Here is an 18,411-nt window from a genome sequence, read left to right on the forward strand (position 1 = left end):
TTAACTGGCTGAGATTAATCAAACACAGTACGACCAGGGAGAGAACCTTCTTGTCTGTTTGGCTCAGTACCATTGGCAGTTCATTTATACACTGAGGCATTGAGGGTGCCTAACTGTACGTTTTCAACAAATATCATTTGCAGAGTTAGTATTCTCACCTTTGACTACCAATGGGCCTTCAATTCCCTTCCTCCTCACCCACCTCCTCAATGAATGGAACTGCCTTATATTAAGTGCGTCTTGAAGCTTTCACATCTGACCCCCAATGCCCCCAATGGCGAACAACCCCATCTGTCTTTGAGTGTTTGTGAGATGCAGTTTGCTAAGTACACATTTGCAGCCTGCTACAAGGGAGAAATCTGATCAAGCGTTAGGTTAGCGCAAATAGAAGAGCCGTATGAGTCAATGTGTGTTTTGGAATTGGGCCAGATCAAAGAGGTAACTTTTTTTTTAACTCCTTGCGTAAACTGATGCCCAGCTGCCTCCACCCGGACAACAGTCAAAGACTGAGTGTTTGTGGCTGGGGTGTCCCAAGTACGGCCTGTGGGACGCATGCAGCCCAGCGAGCCCCTGGTAATCTGACGCACAAAGCTCAGGCAACTCAGTTTCTGCTTAAGCTTACAGGGTAAATTCATCGATCCCAGGTTCCCAGTGAGGACGGGACTGCAAGGGTAAAGACAAGGCCACAATATTCTAACCCTGAATCTCTGACACATGGTCCCTTCCAGCTTGGTTCTCCATTGGGATTGTGAGGTAGGTGAATTTACTTATATTTCTCACTTGCTGGGTTGACCTGTCTTGAGGTTTTTTGGGCCTGAAGGTTTGGGAAGGGCCGTCGTCTAACTGGTGGGTAAATCCTAAATCAGAACACTGGGGTCAGTTGGTATTTTTTTTTTGTGTATATTGATTCTTGGGATGTGGGCATCGCTGGTAAAGCTGACATTATTGCCCAACCCTAGTTACCCTGAGAAGATGGTGGTGGGCTTTCTCCTTGAATCGCTGCAGTCTGTGTGGTGAAGGTGCTCCCACATGCAGCTAGGTAGTGAGTTTCAGGATTTTGACCCAGCAACAATGAAGGAACAGCAATATATATCCATCAGGGTGATGTGTGACTTGAAGGGAACTTGCAGGAGATGGTATTCCCAAGCTGCCCTTGTCTTTCTAGGTGATGGAGATCTTGCTGCAGTATATCCTGTGGATGGTACACACTGCAGCCACGGTGTGCTGGTGGTGGAGGGAGTGAACGTTTAGGGTGGTGGATGGGCTGTCAATCAAGCGGACTGCTTTGTCCTGGATGATGTCGAGCTTGTTGAATGTTGTTGCAGCTGCACCATCCAGGCAAGTGGAGAGTATTCCATCACATTCCAGACTTGGGCCTTGTAGGTGGTGGAGAGGCTTTGGGGAGTTAGAAAGTGAGCCACTTGCTGCAGAATACCCAGCCTCTGACCTGCTCTAATAGACACGGCATTTATGCGGCTGGTCTAGTTAAGTTTCTGGTCAATGGTGACCCCCAGGATGTTGATGGTAGGGGATTCGGTGATGGTAAAGCCACTGAATGTCAATGGGAGGTGGTTAGACTCTCTCTTGTTGGAGATGGTCATTGCTTGGCACTTGTGTGGCACAAATGTTACTTGCCACTTATCAGCCCAAGTCTGGATGTTGTCCAGGTCTTGCTGCATGCGGGCGCGGACTGCTTCATTATCTGAGGGGTTTCAAATGGAACTGAACACTGTGCAATCATCAGCAAACATCCCCATTTCTGACCTTATGATGGAGGGAAGGTCATTGATGGAGCAGGTGAAGATGATTGAGCCTAGGACACTGCCCTGAGGAACTCCTGCAGCAATGTCCAGGGGCTGAGATGATTGGCCTCCAGCAACCACTACCATCTTCCTTTGTGCTAGGTCTGATTTCAGCCAATGGAGAGTTTTCTCCCTGATCCCCAGTGACTTCAATTTTACTAGGGCTCCTTGATGCCACACCCGGTCAAATGCTGTCTTAATGTCAATGGCAGTCACTCTCACCTCACCCCTGGAATTCAGCTCTTTTGTCCATGTTTGGACCAAGGCTGTAATGAGGTCTGGAGCCGAGTGGTTCTGGCAGAACCCAAACAGAGCATTGGTGAGCAGGTTATTGGTGAGTAAGTGCCGCTTGATAGCACTGTCGACGACACCTTCCATCAATTTGCTGATGACTTAGAGTAGACTGATGGGAGGTAATTGGCCGGATTGGATTTGTCCTGTTTTTTGTGGATAGGACATACCAGTTGATAACACCTCACATCTCTGAGTCAGGCAGTTGTGGATTTGCGCCCAATAGCAGGATTTTGAGCACCTGATCCAGGGCCACACTTTGATTCAGTACTGAGGGAGTGCTGCATAGATGAAGATACTATTCTTCAGACGACATGTTAAACCGTCTGCCTGCGCTGGTGGATATTATAGACTCCGCACTATTCGAAGAAGACCAAGGAGTCCTCCTGGTACCTTGGCCAACAATCCGCCCTCAACCAACACCATCAAAAATAGATTAACAGGTCATTCAACACAATGCCGCTTGAGCGATCCTGCTGTTACAAAGTGATACTATGTTTGCCTATATAACGACAGTCAGTGCACATTAAAGTAATTAATTGGATGTGAAACAAAGTTTTTTGAGAAATGTGATAAGGTGCAACATAAAGGCAAGTTCTTTCTGTCCAGTGGCTTCCTGCACTTCATACGCAGAAGGTGGAGCTTTGAATCCTGCATTATTAGTGTTTTGTTTTGCCTTTTTCCCTCTGTGTGAGACATTCATTTGTTATAAATTCATTTTGAACAGTGATATTTGTTTTCAGCATGCCTCTCTCTCACCAGCTAAGTGACTGCGAAAGAAAAGTGAAATATATACACCCATGGATGATTAGCTGAATGTCACTGATATGAATTATTACCTCTCCATATCTGCTCATTACCTGCAGTAACCCAAAGGTGAAATGCTGGAGCTTCTGAGCTACTCAGGTAAATACCATAAAATAAAAATAGAAAATGCTGGAGAAGCTCAGCCAGTCAGGTAGCATCTGTGGAGAAAGAAACAGAGTTATCGTTTCAGGTCGAAGATCTTTCGTCAGAACTGGGAGATGTTAAAAGTGTTAAAGTTTTTGAGCAAGTACAGAGTCAGGGAAAGGGAGGGAGGGGAGAGGAAGAAAGAACAAAAGGGAAGGTCTGTGATAGGGTAGAGGGCACGAGTGATTAAATGACAAAAGGGATGATGGTGCAAGGCAAGGAAGATGGTAATGGGACAGGTTAAGGAACAAAAGATTGATCAGGAGTAGCTGTAAATGGCAGCAGCAGAACCATTACCACCACTAGCTGACCGAAAAAATGGGAGCAGTGGTTACAATCTGAAGTTATTGAAATCAATGTTGAGTCCGGAAGGTTGTAAAGTGCCTAAAGGAAAGATGAGGTGCTGTTCCTCGAGCTTATGTTGAGCTTCATTGGAACAGTGTAAGAGGCCGAGGACAGAGAGGTCAGAGTAGGAGTGGGAAGGGGAATTAAAATGGCAAGTGACCAGCAGGTCAGGGTCATGCTGGCGGACAGAGCAGAGGTGTTCAGCAAAGCGACCACCCAGTCTGCGTTTGGTCTCCCCAATGTAGAGGAGACCGCATCGTGAGCAGTGAATACAGTATACTAAATTGAAAGAAGTACAAGTAAACCGCTGTTTCACCTGGAAGGAGTGTTTGGGGCCCTGGACAGTGGGAAGGGAGGAGGTGAAGGGGCAGGTGTTGCATCTCCTGCGCTCACATAGGAAGGTGCCGTGGGGAGGAGAGCGGGTGTTGGGGGTGATGGAAGAATGGACTAGGGTGTTGCGGAGGGAGCGGTCCCTTTGGAATGCTGAAAGGGAAGGGGAGGGGAAGATATGTTTGGTGATGGGATCATGCTGGAGGTGGCGGAAATGATAGGTTGAATGTGGAGGCTGGTGGGGTGGAAGGTGAGGACAGGGGGGACTCTATCATGTTCTGAGAGGGAAGGGAAGGGGTGAGGGCAGAAATGCGGGAATCAGGACAGACACGGTCGAGGGCCCTGTCAACTATGGTGGAGGGGAATCTTCGGTTGAGGAAAAAGGAAGGCAGAGGAAAAAGGAAGGCATATCAGAAACACTGGTGCGGAAGGTGGTATCGTCAGAACAGATGCGACGGAGACAGAGAAACTGGGAGACGGGAATAGAATCCTTACAGTAAGCGGGGTGGGAGGAAGTTAATCAAGGTAGCTGTGGAAGTCGGTGGGCTTATAATAGAAATTGGTTGACAGCCTATCCCCAGAAATGGAGATGGAGAAGTCGAGGAAGGGAAGGAAAGAGTCGAAGATGGATCTCGTGAAGGTGAGGGAAGGGTGGAAATTGGAAGCAAAGTTGATGAAATTTTCCAGTTTGGGTCGAGAGCATCTTTCCTTTAGGCACTTTACAACTTCCGGACTCAACATTGATTTCAATAACTTCAGGTCATAAACACTGCTCCCATTTTTTCGGTCAGCTAGTGCTGGTAATGGTTCTGCTGCTGCCATTTACAACTACTCCTGATCAATCTTTTGTTTCTTAACTTGTCCCATTATCACCTTCCTTGTCTTGCACCATCATCCCTTTTGTCATTTAATTACCCGTGCCCTCTACCCTATCACAGACCTTCCCTTTTGCTCTTTCCTCCCCTCCCTCCCCACCTTTCCCTGACTCTGTACTTGCTTAAAAACTTTAACTCTTTAACATCTTCCAATTCTGATGAAAGGTCTTCGACCTGAAACGTTAACTCGGTTTCTTTCTCCACAGATGCTGCCTGACTGGCTGAGTCTCTCCTGCATTTTCTGTTTTTATTTCAGATTTTCAGCATCCGCAGTATTTTGCTTTTGATTCAGCCACACCGGCTAAAATAAGCAACTGTTATTACAGTTACTGAACTCAAAATTACTCCCTTTCAGCCCTAGACAGACAGGAAAATTACAGTGGAATTACTCTGGGAGCTCCAAGCTGACGTAGCTGGCAGTATGTTACAGAGCTCCAAATTTGCCATTAGTTCTGTGTCTGGACAGGCCCATGAATAATCAGTGCAATCATCATTTCTGTGTTCTGAAACTTCCTGTCTTTCACAGATTACCCAAGGTCATTGCTGTATCCTCAACCAGGCAGTTGTACCATCACCAACTGCTCAGGCTATCCCTCATCTCAGAGCCTCTACTCTTATGAATATTAATAAATTAACTTTGGCCGTAAGGTCCCCACGTGAAATGAGATTGGGCCAGCTCAATCTAGTTCACAGTGATCACCATGTCACAGCACAACTTTGTCACTAAGTTGGCAATCTCACTCAGGAGAGGCCCAGGATGGCTGATGTACGCGATGGGAGTAAGGTGCAGTATGGGAAGCAAAACACCGCGGATGCTGGAAACCTGAAATAAAACCAGAAAATGCTGGAAATACTCAGCAGGTCAGGCAGCATCTGTGGAGAAAGAAACAGAGTTAACGTGTCAGGTCGATGACCTTTCATCAGAACTCCCTTCTTTCTGACAAAGGGGCATCGACCTGATACGTTAACTCTGTTTCTCTCTCCACAGATACTGCCTGACCAGCTGAGTATTTCCAGCATTTTCTGTTTTTATTTTAGGTGCAGTATGGGGCTTTACTGGAGCAGAGATATTGTTGGGTCACTGTGGAGGGGATTTTACTTTCCATCTAACCAGTGCTGTACCTGACCTAAGAGTGCTTGATAGGCAGTGTAGAAAGAACTTTACTCTGTGTGTAACCAGTGCGTACTTGACCCAGGATTGACATGCATGCCAAAAATAGAAAGAGTTCCATTTTCCAGCACTAACCTCTCTCACTTTGAATGTGCACAAAATTTAACTAATGGATTAGTAAAATTATCCCTTATGATTCCCCATCTTGATTTTGCTAATCTTGACAAGCCATCAGTGGATGGTAGGTACTTGCCTGCAAGAAAGGGAAAGAAAGAATGAAGCAGAAACCTCTACTTCTAGAGCATCATTGTCTGAGGTCTGGTAACACCTTGGCTGCTTGGTATCTTCTTGAATTGGCTCCCCAATGGTCTAAATATATTGAGCACATAATCTAGGCTGACACTCCAGTGCAGTACTGAGGGAATGCTGCACTGTCGGAGGTGCCGTCTTTCAGATGAAACATTAAACCAAGGCCCCATCTGCCCTCTCAAGTGGACGTAAAGTATCTCATGGCACTATTTAGAAGAGCAGAGGAGTTCTCCCCGGTGTCCTGACCAATATTTACCCCTCAACCAACACCAAAAAACATTATCTGGTCATTTATCTCATTAATGTTTGTGGGACCTTGCTGTTAGCAAATTGGCTGCAGCGTTTCCTACATTACAACAGTGCCTACACTTGAAAAGAACTTAATTGGCTGTAAAGTACTTTGGGACGTCCTGAGGTCATGAAACAGTATGAAACATGCAAGTTCTTTCTTTCTTTATATGTGAGCCATCCACACAAGAAAGGTCTCAGACTCAATCCCTTACCTGTACTGAGTTAACTGTTCTCAGCCAGCATTGTGGTACAATTGACCTCAGCTTCCCTGGGTTGGGGAGGGAAAGAATCAGCCAAGGTTCCCATTCCTGATCGCTTTCCAGTGATTCTTGCGGGAAGGTGCGTTTGGGTGGGTATCGGGTGAGGACAAGAGCAGGCTCAGATGTGATGCTCCCCACATCTGACACCCAGAGTCTGGGGTCACACAAGCAACACTTGAGGTGAGGCATCGTAGGGCGTACCCCAGAGCATGTCAGCACATTCAGGAGTGTGGGCGGGGCGGGGGGGTGGTGGGGGAAGAGAATAATGAGGAAGGAAAAATGTAAAATAAACTAAAGACGCAACAGATAAATAAACGAGCAGGCGCCGTGGGAAAATACCCCAGGTATACCCCATGGGCTTCTCTGGACTGAAGAGAAAATTATCTGAAGGGTAAGAATTATTCATGGGACGCTTTGTGACCCCGTTTGTCAGGGACAGGCGATTAACTGTCCCTTTCAGTTCTTTCAAATGTCACAACTCCCATCTGTTTTTTAAAGTACTCTTGTAGAATTGCGAGTGCTGCGGGCTGTTTAATTCTCAGCTCTGCTATCTACTCATTTTAAGCAAATCAATGTCAGATTTATTTAAGGTGCTTGCCTGGGCTACTAAGTAAACATCTCATTGTGCCTGAACTGCCTGAGGTCCTGAATAGAGAATGGTCCCAGAAAACCCAATAATATTTTCATGTCAAATTAAGCCCTTGAACCAAGATCAATTATTACAGTGAAAACACACAAAGCGTTTTCTACACAAGGTAATCTCGGATAATTTTAATTGTGTTGGATCGCAGGGTTTGTGATAAAACTTAAAAAGGCAAGGTACGGACAGTTAAATCAAGTGAAACCTGATAAATTAATATCTCCGTTTGCTTTAATGCTCAGTAAATGTCAGGCAAAGTGTTTGTCTTTGAGCCAAATGCAATTCTGCATCTTTTTCTTCCTTTTTTCCCCCCTTCTCGTCATTTTCTCTCTCCTTGAGATAGCTGCTCATGCAGAGTGGCCGTTTCCTGACCACCAGCAACCTTGTCCATATGGCCATTTGTCAGTGAGTGTCAATGGGCTATTTGACTGTAGGAGGGTATCACAGCTGAGTCCAGTCCTGTCCTCAACCAACAATCCACGCATGTGCATTTTCCAGCAGAGGTCACTGGACCATGACGAGGGAGCTGTGGCTGATTCCCCCCACCCCCCTAGTCCAGGGACATGGAGGCCAAGTGTAGATCATGGGCCAAGTGTGGAACCTCCTTATCTCACAGGATCAGTTGCCACACTTAACCAATGAGCTGTGGGGGAAGTCTATTTTATATCCTTCTTATTTAAGTCCTTTATTTAATCACAGGTGGAGTGCTGCTCCTTTGTCCCCTAGCTCTAACTGTGTGATGAAAGGTTCAAATATCAGGTGACACAAGTTAAAAATGAAGAAGTTAGTGTCACACTTCCCAGTTTTTAGACTTTTCTCGGGTTTAGTCTCAGACAGCTCCTCTAGGGGAACCATTGCTCCCAATGGCTAAGTATGGCTTTACCTGCCCAATATCTGGGTGATTTGTAGTGAGCCCAGGGGTCGAACAGAAATCCTCCCCCATCACCAGTTATATCACCTGCTGTCACACAATCTTCCTCGACATTGGAAGGAGGCAGAATAAACACTTCTCTCGCCATGAATAAGGATATTAACTGCCAAACAAATTAATTAAACAGTAAATAGACAAGTGAATGGAAGCAATAGCACATCGTAGATTCACAGTAGCCACTGTGCCGCCTCGGAAGATAGAATACAACAGTCGCATCTGTGGTGCTAAACTACAATGTGAACTGGACTTAGCACAAAGTCCCTGGGTATTAACCTTGTGTGATGGTTCATTGCTGACCCTCCACTGAATGTCTATCTGTCCTTTCGATTGCGCTCGTTTGGATTCACAAAGACAACTCATTTTAAAGCAGACGAGCTGAGATGTACTTGCACAATCTGACTAGGACAAAGGAAATTTAAATTTGTATTTGAATTGAATGGATTGGGCCCTCCCTCTGATAACTGTCACAAAGATAATGCCAGTTCTTAGGCTGTTGTGTCATTTTCTGTGACTGAACCTGGTTTTTAGTTCCATATGCAAGGTGACGGAAAGAAGCCAATACATGATACATCGTTGCCATGAACAAAAGGGGAAGTCCGATGGAACTCTTCCACCCAAGGTTAACACAATTATGGAATAAGTTGTGGAAGGACAGTATAAATGGGTTCAAGTCAATTTGATATCTTTATGGAGACAGAGGAGATTGAGATATATGGTGAGAAAATGGGCAGGTGGGCGTGATCTATGAAAAAGGGTGGAATTGTTCCACTTAAGTGGCTCTTCCCTGGTCCTGAAATTCTATTGTTCAGTATTACACTCTCAATCAACTAAGTATTATACTCCCAATCAGTAAAGTATTATACTCCCAATCAGTGCACTATCACACCACCAAATAGTAGATTATTACACTCATCATCAGTTAAGTACTGTATTACACTCCCAATCAGTAGGCTGTGACTCCAATCTTCACAATCAGTAAAGTATTACACTCCCAGAAGAGATGAACACAATGTCATTGCATTACTGATCAGGTTATAGTGCTTTCTTAAAAAAGATATATGGTCAATTTGAATCGGCTGTGATGAGATTGGTGAAGGGTCTTTTGTGAGGCATTTGCGAGGAATCACTTCAGCCTTCGTCACATCACAGATGAGTTTACTTGTGCTCTCTGAGAGCACCCTGACTAGTTTAAGATTTCCTCTGTGATGAGGTGTATCCAAATATCAAGAACTCGTTGACAATTTTACTCCATCTAGGAGGCCGAAATTCCAGAGAGCTCTGATTCTGACATATATGCCGTGATACACTCGCTGATGACCTCCAGCACTAACCCTGTCAAAGTTAGTGGGCTGGGGAAAAGGCACCTAATCTAAACTTACTGGCTAGGCACCCATGTCACTAGGTGCACAGTGTGGGTGCTCGATATAGAGAGGTGACCGGGAATCCCAGCATTGGCTGGCTGCGTGGTGGGGTGGGGGTGTGTGCGATTACTGGTCCCAACCCCCCATAAATAGCATTAACTTGCCTCATCGGGGTAAATGAAAACTTTTATTCCCTTCAGGTCCCATGCTTGTACCCCTGAAAGGATCCCATAATTCTGACGGCTATTTGCCTAATTTCACTCAGAGTACCAGCCGCCAATACTGCACCCAGCATATCCCAGGCCGCTGCCGAGGAAACTCCCTGCTTGGGCACCCCTGGACCCAGCCATGCCCCCTTGTGTTCCACTGACCTTGTTTGGAGTGGGCGGAGGTTCCACCCTCAACAAGGCCCAGCTGAAACTCTTGGAGAAGTCCTGGAACAATATATACAAATCCCAGCCTAACCAGTTCCCTTTTTGCCGGACTCCCACCAGAGTTGCAGTGGAACTGTGGCAGAAGGGCCGCAGATTTTTGGCCCTCTAGAGCACACAGGAAATCTTCCCCTTGAAAGGGTGAATGATATTTTTTTTGAGATTATTTTAGTAGTTTGGGATTAACATTCCAGCAATAAATCCTTATATTTTGGATGCTTTATTACTCGAATATTAGTGTTTGCTTTCGGCTAATAGCACTGTGATGCTGAAACAAATAAAACCAGCTGGCTCAAGGTGGCAGAAACTTCTCTGAACCCGTTGCCAGTCGAAGGGTTAAAAATGTAGCTCCACAAGTGAATTGCTCTCCACCTCCTTGAGGCAACGTGTGCACCATTTCTATTAAGGCAGCGTCATCCTTTAGAAAGGGCAGGAGGCTTTTGTCATTTGTAACCTTGGCAACCATTCCTCTGGTACCTATCTCACTTTGGTTGACTACATGCTGCTTGATAGACTCTGACTAGACCTCGTTTGTAGAGAACTGTTAACAAATATAAAATCACCAGCCAAAAAAGGTCATTGTACGGCACATTGGCTAGCTGACTGCTAACTGCGTGCTTCTTACACCGTTTATTGTCTTATATTTTGACTGGTGACTAGTTAATTCAAAAGACGTGAGAAGCTGTGATCTTCTGCACCACAGGGAAATCTTCTTTCAAGCACTGACTTTCAGTATGCTCTCGATCTCTCTCTGAACTCTATTCAAAGGAGCCTCAGAATCAAGCAAACTCCTCAGTGAATTCCTCTGTTGTGCTACTCAACATATTTATGGAGGGTTTAGAGACAAGATTAACAGCAGTGGGGTTTCAATTGGTTGGAAAAGTGCTGTACACTGCACTCCATCATACACATGCAGACAGGTCTTCATCTCTTCAAATCCCACATAGAATGATACATCTGCTTTTAGACACCAAGCTTTGATGTCTATCACCAATATAAATGAGCCATCATGCCAGACAGGCGCCTCTGAACCCTCTTACATCTAGAAAAGGCATTTTTCTATTAATGCTGGAGTACTGAGAAAGCTCAGAGATGCTCAGTCTCTGAGCATCACTCTTCCCTGTGCCATGCCGATGAGTGTGGGGCCTAGTGATAAGTCAATAGGAATGGGCCTGCACTTTCCATCATGTCTGATGTCTACTCTTGGGGCCCAGGAAATGCTGGGTCCTGGAAATCAATGGAAATAAAACTGGACGGTTTCTATAATGGGCGTCTGATACACAATGGCAGTTTTACACTCGGGCAATGTTGAAAATCTACCCCTACCTTTTGTTTTCAAATCATTTTCTGTAGAACTGAGTTGAATTAAGGATGTTAATACTAATCAGAGTTGCATGCACTTTTTTCATTATACCTTTGTGAAGTGCCTTAAGACTTTTTTTTACATTAAAAGGTACTACATAACTGCTACTTGTTGTTGCTTGCAGTCGATTGGTAAAAAGGGTCCTACTGCCAAACTAGTTCTTTCCAGCTTGAGCACAAAATCTAAGCTGACACTCCAGTGCAGTGCTGAGGGAGCACGGTACTGTCGGAGGTGCTGTCTTTCGGATGAGATGTTAAGCCGAGGCCCCGTCTGCCCTCTCAGTTGAACGTAAAAGATCCCATGGCACTCTTTCAAAGAAGAGCAGGGGAGTTCTCTCTGGTGTACTGGCCAATATTTATCCCTCAACCAACATCACTAAATCGATTATCTGGTCATTATCATATTACTATTTGTGGGACCATGCTGTGTGGCAAATTGGCTGCCGCATTTCTTACGTTACTACAGTGACTACATTTCAAAAGTACTTCATTGGCTGTAAAGCAATTTGGGACATCCTGAGGTCATGAAAGGCGCTATATAAATGCAAGTTCTTTCTTCTTTCTCTTCCAACATGAGGAAGATTTACTAATAACTCAGCCAAGTGCTGAAGACAAGAGCTGTAGCCTGATTTGCTTAGGATTCAGGGGTGGCTTTAGGCCCCAGAATCTATGGCTTGTCACAAGCAAGTAGATAAGTGGATGTACTTTATAAAATGGGCATGATTGCTCAGATACGAGGATGAGTGGCAAGGTATGTCTTTCAATAATGAAACTTATATCATGGTGAAAGGATGTCGCTCAGGAACTTGTCCGCAATTACATTCCTAACCCAGACTCCTTAACACGAATTATTGGTAAAACTCATTTCAATATTGGCCAAGATAAATGAGCTCAGACTGCTCTGACTAGACGAGTAAGGAACATGAGAGGCAATGGCCTATTTTAATTTTCCAGTTATCTCCATTCCTCTTCTGAAACTGCTGGGGTACATTTTAGTGTCAGGGACCATCTTATACCTTGCTCATGTGGCCATTCTTTATATGTGAGCCAAGACAGTGAGCGTTGGCAGACTATTTGGATGTGGAAGTATCACAGCCAATCCCAATGCTATCCTCACCCAATGTCCACACATGCACATTACAGCCTGATAAAGTCTGATATTGTTGCTGCTATCAGAAAGCAAGCAACATAGTGATAGGGTAGAATGCCATTGATGGGATAATATACACTGATGGGGCAGAATGGGACTAATGGGATAATACGGCACTGATGTGGTAGTACAGTACCAATAATGAAGTGTGGTGCTGATGTAACAGGCCTGCACTGGTGGCTCAGTTGCTAAATGCACTGGCTAGTGTTTAGCTGAACCATACAGAACAGGAAGGTTTCAGTTTTGATCTCCAGTCTGACTTGACTTAGCTGAGGGCGACAGCCAGGGTGACATATTTGTTCTAAGCGTTGCCGGGTTAAGGACAGAAAAAAAAACAGCCACAGGCTAATGTGTGGGTTTTGGGTAAGGATGGGTTGTGATGGCCCCAAGGTCAAATAGCCCATCAATGCTCACTATTTGGGCTCTTTCTTTCTTTATGTAGGCCCACACATGAAGAGTAGGCCACTTCAGTGAGGTACTGGAGAGTGCCTGGTGGCCAAGAAGCAGAAACCCAGTGAGAAATCAGCACTTTCAGGGGAAGAAGGGAAATCAATCAAAGCAGAAGAAAAGTACTATGATAGAGTAATGATTAAAGTGCAGTAATACTCGGCTGGGGTAGAACAGCGCTCATCGAATCATTATTGGCAGCAATGGCCTTAGTATGACCTTGGTCAGACATTAGAAGAGAAGGGTTGGGCATCATTAAGGCGTCTTGATTGGTAACATAAAGATAGTGTTGTAGTGACAGAATGCCGAGACAATATCACATAGAGGAAATAGAAGCTGGTAAAATGTTGGTTACACAGGGTGTAAAATGCAGTGAGAATCACGACGATGCAAACACAAGGCAATTGCAGCAGTAATGGAAAAAAATGAGGTTGCGAAGCAATTTAACATAATAAACATAATACAAAGCAATGAAACGGAACAGCTTGTGAGATGGAGGTAGCACACAAGCAATAGAGCAGAAGGTAAATATCAATTCTTCTCCTATTCTCTGATTGCTGAAGGCTAATAAATGATGTGGGTAGGAAAATGTCAGCCATTAACCATAGGACATTAATAATCCCTGCGTGCCAAAGGAAGAAGCCAACGAAAGCTGGTCCTGGCTGTTCTCGTTTCAACTCCATCCATTTGTCGACATAGTGAGGAATATACCTGCATTGTGCAATATTTACAGAGAATGCGGTGTGTCCAAGGCTGCCTCATTAATCTGACCTTGTCTGTGCTGTCGCCTCTTATAGATAAACACCACGTCTAGAAAAGGCATTGTAGAGACAATGACTGCAGGACAAGTCGGAATGGATCCGAACTCATTCAGTATTTAATGTCATTTGGGGCTTTTTGAGAATACAGAAACAATTAAATTCTATACATTTCAGATGCAGATTTTTTTTTTCCAGGTTTATCCCCCTCCCCTTTATGAAGCCATTATACATTTCCACGGGTCCCATGGAAACCTGGTGCATCATCTAAATGGTCTTTCTACGTACATGTCTGGACAATGAGTCAGCAAGCTATTCAATCATGGGTGGCATCACAGACACATTTGCTCCTGGCCTTGCAAAGTCTACACGTGTACACGCGCACGCACACACAGGCTTTCCAATAGGGGTCACTGGATAGCAATCAGGAATGCGAACCCTGACTAATTTTTCGCTGCCCTGACCCAGGGGCATTAACACTAAACAGATTCAGATCGGCTACCTTGTCACTGGCTAAGGATCGAATGTTTGATGTTCCTGGTCTGTATAGGGATAATTCTTCATTGGGGAGCCATGCTCACAGGGAGCCCAATGTCTGACCTGCACTTCCTTCAAATGCAGCATCCCCACTTTACACCGTCACACCTACAGGTTCCTCTTGTCTGCTTGATGGGCAAATGTCAATCTTTAGCCAGCCTTAATCACAGAACTTAGAGCATCACTGGAACAGATGTAAGAGTTGATCATCTATATGTTTCCTTATCTGGTTACTGGCACTCAGTACCATTGGGAGTGGTTTGGGAATCCATATTATGGGAGTGAACGGAAGGGGTTTGGTCCATTGGGATTATGTACAATGGGAGTGAATGGAAGCGGTTAGGTCCACTGGGACTCTATTCAATGGGAGTGAATGGAAGGGATTTGGTCCATTGGGATTCAGCACAATGGGAGAGAATGGAAGGGGTTTGGTCCATTGGGATTCCGTACAATGGGAGAGAATGGAAGGGGTTTGGTCCATTGGGATTCCGTACAATGGGAGAGAATGGAAGGGGTTTGGTCCATTGGGATTCCGTACAATGGGAGAGAATGGAAGGGGTTTGGTCCATTGGGATTCCGTACAATGGGAGAGAATGGAAGGGGTTTGGTCCATTGGGATTCCGTACAATGGGAGAGAATGGAAGGGGTTTGGTCCATTGGGATTCCGTACAATGGGAGAGAATGGAAGGGGTTTGGTCCATTGGGATTCCGTACAATGGGAGAGAATGGAAGGGGTTTGATCCATTGGGATTCTGTACAATGGGAGAGAATGGAAGGGGTTTGGTCCATTGGGATTCTGTACAATGGGAGAGAATGGAAGGGGTTTGGTCCATTGGGATTCTGTACAATGGGAGAGAATGGAAGGGGTTTGGTCTATTGGATCAGTCAGAATTTTGCTTGTGTCTGGTTAAATGCCATCCACAAGCCATAGGGTTGGCAGATTGCACTGTACACAAAACCCAGAACAGAAGGCAATTACTATAGCAGCAAACACACCACATATATATCAGTCCTCCACAAAACCATTGCTCTCTTCATCTGCCTTGGATAGGATTAAGAATAGGTCTGATATGTATGAGAGGGTTGACGCCTTTTGGCAAGAGCAAAACTAGACAGAGAAAAAAATAAAGACAGGGAAATGGGATGGATCTGGACTCGAGTTCTGATGTTTGCCCTGCCGCAGAAAAAAAAATTATTGAATAACTTAAAAACTCATGTCCCACATCATGAAACATAGGGGAAAATAAATTTAATTTTTAAAAATTGGGCTTTTGGTCTTTGGTTTTCATTTGACAGAGCTGGATCAGTCAAAAACTGGACATTCTTTTCAAAATGGATACTGACTTCATTCGGTGGACAAACGATCCTGAGAAGATGGCAGCTCCTGATTTCTTCATTCTCGTCCCATGCAGTATCTTCAATCGAGCTGAGATTCCTCATTCTTCCTTACTTGCAGTTTGAAGGTTCACCCAGGTAAATTCAGTGTATCCCTGCACCCATTGTAGTCTTAATTCTCCAATCCCTCCTCTACTCCCTTTAGGCACAGATCATTGCTGAATTTACACCAGCATTAGCAAATTTGTCTTCTTCAGCTTCACCAGTATTCAATGGAATTCCCGACCCAACTCTAATAGCAATTCAGTTTAATCCAAATTCAAACCAACCTTCACACCAACTATTCACCCCTCCCCCCTCCAAATTCAGAGGTTCTGTAATATTGCTGTTGAAAAGCGTTGGGTTTCACTGCATCCTATTTATAGAAATCAGATGTAGTTCTATCCAATTTATGGACGCTTCATTCTGATTATGTTCTGATCTTTATTCTGATTAATTGAGGTTATGTATTACTGTCCTCAGCGTCACGATTATTCAGTGTTTCTAAGCAGCTGTGTGCCAGCATTTTTTTGACAGGTGCCCTATAATTCCCTGTCTCTTCAGTGCCAAGCTCTCCTGCACAGCGAGACAATTTTCCCAGTTGATTTGTAATATACTGAAAGTGAATAAATGAATAAACAAATTTAAATAACGATCAGGCAATGCCAAATAGTGGGCCCATGCTGCTACGCATATACCCACTGAGCTATGTACACACCCAATAGTCACATGCACATTGTCACATATACATCCAGCCATAAATATACCAAATACCCGCACTGCTGCACACACCCACCAAGCCATGTACGTACCCAATTTACCCACACAGACAATTATATTCATACCACCATACCCACACATAGAGCCACACATATACCCATGCAACCATATATACACACCTATACCCATACATCCAACCACATATACACATGCATACACCCACAGAGCTAGACATACCCAAACTTACACACCTACCCAACCATACATGTACCAATGTACATGCACAGACATACATGTGCCAATGTATACATACCTATACCTGTATCAGTGCACACGCACACATACCTGAATCAATGTATACACAACTTGCATTTATACTGCGTCTTTAAAGTAGAAAAATGTCCCAAGGCATTTCACAAAGACATAATCAGACATAAATGGAAGTCAAAACAAAGAAGGAGATGGTAGGAGAGGCTTGGTCAAAGAGGTGGGATTTGAGGAGAGCCTTAAAAGAGGTAGAGAGACAACAACAACACTTTCATTTATGTAGCGTCTTTAATGTAGTAAAACGTCCCAAAGTACTTCATAAGAGCAATTGTCAAACAAAATTTGACATTGAGCCATATAAGGAGATATTAGGAAAGGTGACCAAAAGTTTGGTCAAGGAGGAGCGTCTTAAAGGAGGAGAGAACGGCGGAGAGGTTAAGGGAGGGAATTCCAGAGCTTAGGGCCTAGGCAGCTGAAAGCACGACCACCAACGGTAGAGTGATTAAAATCAGGGATGCACAAGAGGCCAGAATTGGAGGAGCGCAGAGATCTCGGAGGGTTGGGGATCAGGGAGGGAATTCCAGAGTATGGAGTCTAGATGCTTGAAGGCATGGCCACCAATGGTGGGGTCAGTTGGGGAAATTCACAAAAGTCAGAGGAATGTAGAATTTAGGGGGGCAGTAGTAGGGCTGGAGGAGGTTACAGAGATATGGGGGGATTGGGGGGGGGGATGAGGCCATGGAGGAAATTAAACACAAGAATGAGAATTTTAAATGTGAGGCATGGTGGGGCCAGGAACCATTATAGATCAGCGAGGACAGGGATGATGGGTGAGCAGGATTTGGTGCAGGATAGGATGAGTAGAGTTTTGGAAGATGGGAGACCAGCCAGCAGAGCATTGGAATAATCGAGTGTGGAGGTGACAAAGCCATGGAAGAGGGTTTCAGTGACAGATGGGCTGAGGCGGGTGGAGGCATATAATGTTACGGAGGTGGTCTTTGTGATGGAGAATCAGCTTGGGTTGAATAGAACACCAAGATTGCAAACTATCTGGTTCAGCCTGAGGCAATAACTGGGGAAGAGGATGGAAACAGTGGCGGGCAAGGGAACGAAGTTTGTGGCGGGGACTGAAAACAATGGCTTCAGTCTTATCCATATACCAATGTACATACACCCATACATGTACCAATCTGTGCACACCCATACATGTACCGATGTGCGCACACCCATACGTGTACCGATGTGCGCACACCCATACGTGTACCAATGTGCGCACACCCATCCATGTACCAATGTGCACACACCCATCCATGTACCAATATGCGCACACTCATACATGTAACAATGTGCGCACACCCATACATGTACCAATGTGCGCACACCCATACATGTACCAATGTGCGCACACCCATACATAAACCAATGTACACACACCCATATATAGACCAATGTATACACACCCATACATAGTCCAATGCTCATTCACATACACTTGTGTACCTGTAGTTATACATGTAATCCCACATATATACACATACCAATGTATAAAAGAGACAATATTAACTCAAATAACGTGCCTGATTTTCCACACTGGTGGTACCATGGGGAGCTGGCTGTGCATATTGAGACATTACAGACGATTTCCAATGTGCACGGTCGGTATGTAAGGCTGCTCGCCAGCGCCATGAACTTTAAAAATTACCCCCAACAGTCCAAGCTCAGTTTCTGTTTCTCTTCTGCTTACAGTAGCCCTGGTGATATATTGTGTTGCAGATTTACTTTCATTCAATACTCTGAGCAGCGCAAGGCAAGTAAAGGAAGAAAGAACACATTTATATAACGCCTTTCACATCCTCAGGACATCCCAA

The 18,411-nt window shown here is 44.8% G+C and overlaps 1 protein-coding gene across 4 annotated transcripts in view; it reads right to left on the reverse strand.

The window, feature by feature from the left end:
- The window catches only part of LOC137301143 (kazrin-like), a 656,751-nt gene that overhangs the window by 337,478 nt on the left and 300,862 nt on the right, over window positions 1–18,411 (reverse strand). The window lies entirely within an intron of this gene.

Source organism: Heptranchias perlo, chromosome 32, assembly GCF_035084215.1.
Source record: "Heptranchias perlo isolate sHepPer1 chromosome 32, sHepPer1.hap1, whole genome shotgun sequence".
In the NCBI taxonomy this organism is placed as follows: Eukaryota; Metazoa; Chordata; class Chondrichthyes; order Hexanchiformes; family Hexanchidae; genus Heptranchias; species Heptranchias perlo.